Here is a 6,000-nt window from a genome sequence, read left to right as displayed (position 1 = left end):
GAACTGCAGGGGCACCAGCAAATGAGTACCAACTACCTCTGCTGGCCACACAGTGTGTGCATGCAGCGTTAGCTAGATTCGCGCAGGCCTCCCCCTGTGGATGGAGTCTAACAGAGCTCCGGACAGCAGTAAACAACAGACAGGGGTTCAATTCAATTCCCATTGTATCCAAAACTAAGAAAAATAGGTTTCGGTGGACATACACTTTAAACTCTCAGCAGTGGGTCAGTTTTCCCAGTCAAAACAACAGAAACATTTCTAGGGATATATCTTCCAAATTTAGGAGTATCCCACAAGTGGCAATTATAGTCCATACTATCTAAAATAGTAGAACTGAAAATCATGATTTAAAAAAAAATAAAAAAGTCATCAGGTTAAAAGTCATCCCTAGGAACGCATTGCCTTGCCCTCAGGTGTGGCCAGCTTGATACACAGTCATCCTGATTTTTGCTGGAATTTTGTTTATTGTATTAGGAATTGTTGAACTGGAAGGACTTCTTATATTGGAGTCGCCGGTCGCCCAGACCCTGCTGGGCCCCTCCGCTGGACGTCCGCCTCCCTCTAACAGCAGCCTGACTCCCCGGGAGGGGGCGTGTCCGGTGGCTCAGCCAGTGGGGAGGAGACAGGGGGTTGTGTGCTGCGCTTGTCCCTGCAGCAGCGCAGGCAGAGAGGAGAGCGGAGGGAAGTGTGAGCTCCTGGGGACACCGGACGGGGGACCTGTGCGGGGATTTAGTTGGATTAGCATTGCTCCGGGACTCGGTCTCCAGCTCTGGGAAGTGACCTCCTGCTATGTAAGTGTTTGATTCCTTCCTGCCTGCTATCCGGGGAGCTCCGCATCAGAGTTTCCTAGATTAGCCTGACTTTCTAATGAACTGCACATGAGGAGCAGCCGGGGGCAGTTAAAAACATCTTTGCAAGTGCAGAGGTCAGCATAATAAAGGGCGATCGCTGCTCTTGGATCCTGTTCTTCCAAGAGGTTCTGCAGCAGCGAGCCTTTAACTTGCCATCCCTCTCTTCTCTTCTGTGTTGTTTGCTTTTGCACTTTCCTGTGTCCCCTATGCTGAATATGATTTACTTTTTCTTCAGATGTATACCTTGTGTAATGTCTTCTCAAAAAGATGTGAATACATATAATTGTGGCATTTTTGTAAAGGGAAGACAGTCTTCTTATTGATACAAACTGCATGCTAATAGTGCTTCTAAACATGTGTTATCCATAAAATAAATACACTTTTAAGACCTGTGTTCCTATAAAAACTGGAAACCAGGAAAGTGGAACTGCCAATCACGATCCAGGTATCAGTTTGCTTGTGCCAGTTGCAGGATGAAAGCTGACGCCTGATTGGCCGATCCCGTCAGCATCCCCCTAAGTTTTCATAAGTCAGCCCCAGTACGTTCAATAAATACATTATCATTCTAAGCGTACGCTTGTGAGATAAAAATATCATAATTAAAATCAGAGACTCCAAATTGAGCAAACCGCTTTTTATTTCCATGTACTGAAGTGCTGGCGGTGGGGTGAATGAAAGGCTTTGAGTTTGTAATTCAGTAAGTTTTGCTGTAGCCGGGGTCACGTCTGCCTTGTAGCTGTGTTTCTGTGGCCAGTGTTGCTGAGTGTGCACAAATTGTCCTATGGACAGTGCGGGCACAGTTACCGCGCTCGTGAGCGAGCGCGATACGCTCACGAGCCGGGGGAGGGGCAGGACGTCTCAAGACGCCCTCCCGCCCCTACAAGACTCCCGTCCGGCCGTCTACCAACGGCTGCGGACGGGAGGTGGTTAATTCATGGCAGACAGAGTGCAGGAGAGATCTTCATTCTTAATTTACAGCCGTTTCATTAAGAGCAAACTATTTATTTTGTGCTGAGAATGGATTTTTATCTGCCAAATATACGCGCCTTGTGCGTGGGGCCAATGCATGGCCCTGTGTTATGTCTTTATTCTCTTGCTCTGATTTCTCCTCCTTTTTTATTGTTGATCTAGGTTTTTACATTTCCATAAGGAAAGAATCTGTTGTGACCGATGGAAAATGTTCACGTTATTCTTGTAGACTCTGTATAATGCGGTGTCTGTGAGGGTTGACGGTTCCACCGTGGCATTAAAGCACAACTCCAGGCAAAGCTTTTTTTTTAACAAGGAAGGGTTAGAACTTCTGTCGGGTTATAAAGCCCAGATCAGGTCTATTCATTAGTATCTCAGCACCAGTCAACATTAAATAAAACCGCTTTTGCTGCAATAATAACCTGCTCCCCGGTGATGTCCCCTGCACACTGTCACCACTGTAATGGTCCAGACCTGATCTGTTTAGACCAGGGTGTCACGGACACGCCTCCTGGGGGTGCGTCATCATGGGACCCTATGCTTACAGTACAGTGTTGCAGAGAATGGTGCAGATGTCAGTGCTGTTCTCTGCACCTTTTGAGGATGGTAGCTGCTGGAGAAGAGGAAGGACCCTGGAATGTTAAATGGCTGACTGAAAGCTGAAAAAAAACATAATTTATAAAAAATTAAGTTGGGGGCGGACTGGAGTTGGGCTTTAAATGTTGTCTGTTCCCCCCTTTAAATGAGATTTCTCTCTTCTTTCTGCTATGTCTGACACCCATCACCAGGTAGTAAGGAGAAATATTGCTCATGGGGACACAGACCGCAATAAAAGCCTGTTGGAGATTTTAAACTTTCCTCACTGTACTGCAAAATGTGTTTTTTGCTGTCCGTGTCTGTTTTGGGGGGGAGGGGATCCTACAGATTTCCTGTTCTGTCTGACACCTGTCAAATAGACAAGAAGTGGGGTGATTTTTCCCTAGTTCCTTTTTTTCTCTGACACCTGTCAGCAAGACATAAAGAGGAGTGATTTTTCCTTTACTTCCTGTTCTGTGTTGACCCCTAACAAAAAGATATAATGGGGAGATTTACTATTATTTTCTGTTCTGCCTGATACCTGTCAAATAGCCAAGACATGGGGTGATTTTATATAACTTCCTGTTCTGTCTGATAGCTGTCAAATAGACAGGAAGTGGTGCGATTTACTAATATTTCCTGTTCTGTCTGATAGCTGTCAAATCGACAAGACATGGGATGATTTTATATAACTTCCTGTTCTGTCTGATAGCTTTCACATGGGAAGGATGGTAATTGTTTTCTACCATCAGTATAATAGACAGGAAGTAGGAATAAAGCTTCCAAGTGCAGATTTATATATAGAATCCTGCAATCTTTTAGATTGTAAGCCCTCACGGGCAGGGCCCTCCTTACCATCTTGTCTTGAATTGTGATTGTAATGTCTTCCTTATATTGTAAAGCGCTGCGCAAACTGCTGGCGCTATACAAATCCTGTATAATAATAATAATTTGACCCTTGCATAGTCTTATTTAACCAATCGCATGCAGTACATATCTGCAGTACGCACACTTTTATGAAGCATCAGATCTACAGGCTGAGTTTGCATAGTGAACAATCGATAATACGAAATCACCTGCACTCCATGCAGCGTACAGACCTTGAGTAAGAGGTTGGTGCTTGAAGTGACAACACGCAGGGCGCCGTGTCGGATACAGTCCATAATAGAAGTCACCAGCACTCGATGATATGTGCAAGAAGTAAAGCACTTTTTATTCAATTGTCACATGCGTCAAACAGCCAACGTTTTGGGGCCACGCAGGGTCCCTTCTTCTGGGCGACTTAGTCACTAGTGTCAGCCCTATAACTGAAGGTCCATACCTCTGTATGAACTTTGGGCTGGAGAAACAGTCTACAGGAGCCTGGGCCACTATGTCGCCCAGAAGAAGGGACCCTGCATGGCCCCGAAACGTTGGCTGTTTGACGCATGTGGCGATTTAATAAAAAGTGCTTTACTTCTTGCACATACCATCGAGTGCTGGTGACTTCTATTATGGACTGCATAGTGAACAAGACATGTCATTTTCAGCAAAGCGCTATGAATAGGTGACAGTGACATGTTTAATGACATGCTAAACAATGTGACGCCATCTGAAGTCCATGCTCTTTAACCTCTGGATTGCCAGGGCCAAGCACGTTTTCAGCACGTTTAGGATCATGACACAGTTGAAGTGTTCATGTTTTATACCACTTAGTCACTTAGATGTGGATATTGTTTTGTATGCAACTGACATTCAAAGTGCATCTAAAGTCAAAACCTAATGTAAAGGCATAGTCCACCATTTGGAAAAAAGTTAATAAATACAAATATGAAAGAAAACCAAATGAGTATTTATTATTTTTGCATTGAAGCCTACAAAGCATTGCAACTGTGATCAGTGGATTGCAGGTGCAATGGCCAGGCTCCTGTAGACTGTTTCTCCAGCCCCAAGTTCACACAGAGGTATGGACCTTCTGTTATAGGCCTGGAGGAAGTAATCCATAACGTACAAGAGTGGTGACATCACCGCATTTGTGCTCTATTGAGATCAAGTCCCTCTCCATTCATAAATCCTGTGGCCACACAGCTGTGCCAATTAAAAAAAAAAAAAAGCTGTGGGGTGAAGCACCCTGCGATTCTAGTACAGCGGAGAAGGTTTAGCCCTTGTCTTCCTGTCCCAGTGACTACACTCCCCATTTCTTGTACCAGCAGACAGGAAGTGAGGTCTCTCCAATAGGGTCACAGACAGAAACAAGAACCTGACTCAAAGTTTAACTCAACACTATCTAAAATAATATAAAAAAACAATTGGCTGGAGTTAGGCTTTAGGGCCTGTTCACACGACGTCCGGTTTCTGTGCTGACCTGATCCGTACGCTCCGTTTCCTGACCGTACAAAATGTGACATGCAGTATTTTTTCTGTCGTAACCTGAACGGACTGTGCACGTGAGAACTGTAGCCCATAAAACACATAGGGATACATTGGGATGCATGTTTAGTGCAGGAGCGTACGGATCAGGTCAGCATAGAACACGGACGTCGTGTGAACAGGCCCTCAACCTTTTGAATGGAGACTGATTCTGATTGGCTGTAGTCACTGTTTGGCCAACAGCTTTCCACCAGGTCCCTCCGACAAAGGTTGATTGAGGTGCCAGCTGTCTATTTGGCCAACTTTTTTCCACCTGCCACCTTCAATTTTTTTCAGTTGACTTTTGTGAAGCCAGGAGGTGCCAACATGGCCACCCATGGCTCACATTTTAGCTACTTCAGCAGGAATCCTCCAAAATTTGAGTTGCATATGACCAGCTTTAGTCTTTCTGTTTTTCCGTTATCGTTTAAAGATAATCTTTTGGCATTAAAAGTAATGTGTGGCTATGCAAGAATTCCCTAACCATTATGCACATTGGGTGGTGCAAATTTACACTGGGCCTCTGACACTTGAAATCATTTTCAGAGCTCAATGCAAACATCTGCCATTGATGATTATTGTGAACTAGCAAGAAATGTGTCTGTTCCGTCGCAGTGTATTCTTCCCTCATAGATAACATTCAATCCACTTCCTTATGGTATCACTGTGCTGAAGTGGCTGAAGCTGCAAGAATAGAGCTGATGACTAATACATGTTTGTTATCTTTCATACTTTGCTTTGTTTACTAACAATAACTGTAGAAGAAGGATGTTTGCGTTATCTAGTGCAGGACTTGGCTTTTGTTTTTTCAACTTTTGCCTCCATTGATTTGTTAAAAAGCTTCAATACAATGTCCTAGTTTGCATGTAATTGCTGGACAGTTTGTCCCCATCCAACTGCCAGTGTACTCTGACTGGCCTATGTTAGACTGGAGGAACGAGATAAGCCTGACGTGTCAATATGTCCTATTGTTCCTGCTCTGGACTTGGGGAATTTACCTCACTTTTGTCCAGTATATCCAATGTAAGTATATCCTTAGGCAGTATTTCCTGAACGATTTCAGTAGGATCACGCCTAGGCCTCCCCTGTCTTATCATTAGTGAAATCTTAGAGGCCCTGTTGCCAGGCCATTTCCAAAAATCTCTTCTCATATCTGCCGAAAATGGCACTTTTGGCATAATGCCGAAAGTGCCATTTCCTGGCCGATACAGCGGTG

At 44.4% G+C, this 6,000-nt stretch overlaps 1 protein-coding gene across 1 annotated transcript in view; it reads left to right on the top strand.

The window, feature by feature from the left end:
• The first annotated feature begins 748 nt into the window (after positions 1-748).
• Positions 749-6,000, top strand: part of LZTS2 (leucine zipper tumor suppressor 2) — a 131,155-nt gene continuing 125,903 nt past the window's right edge. Inside the window, exon 1 of the mRNA XM_018553429.1 lies at positions 749-791. The gene's annotated coding sequence lies outside the window, so the exon portion shown is untranslated. The remainder of the gene's footprint in view (positions 792-6,000) is intronic.

The sequence above is a fragment of the Nanorana parkeri genome, unplaced genomic scaffold (genome assembly GCF_000935625.1).
Source record: "Nanorana parkeri isolate BGI_ZX_2015 unplaced genomic scaffold, ASM93562v1 scaffold119, whole genome shotgun sequence".
Taxonomy (NCBI): domain Eukaryota; kingdom Metazoa; phylum Chordata; class Amphibia; order Anura; family Dicroglossidae; genus Nanorana; species Nanorana parkeri.
Note: the sequence above shows the minus strand (reverse complement) of the source record. Positions and strands in the feature narration are given on the sequence as shown.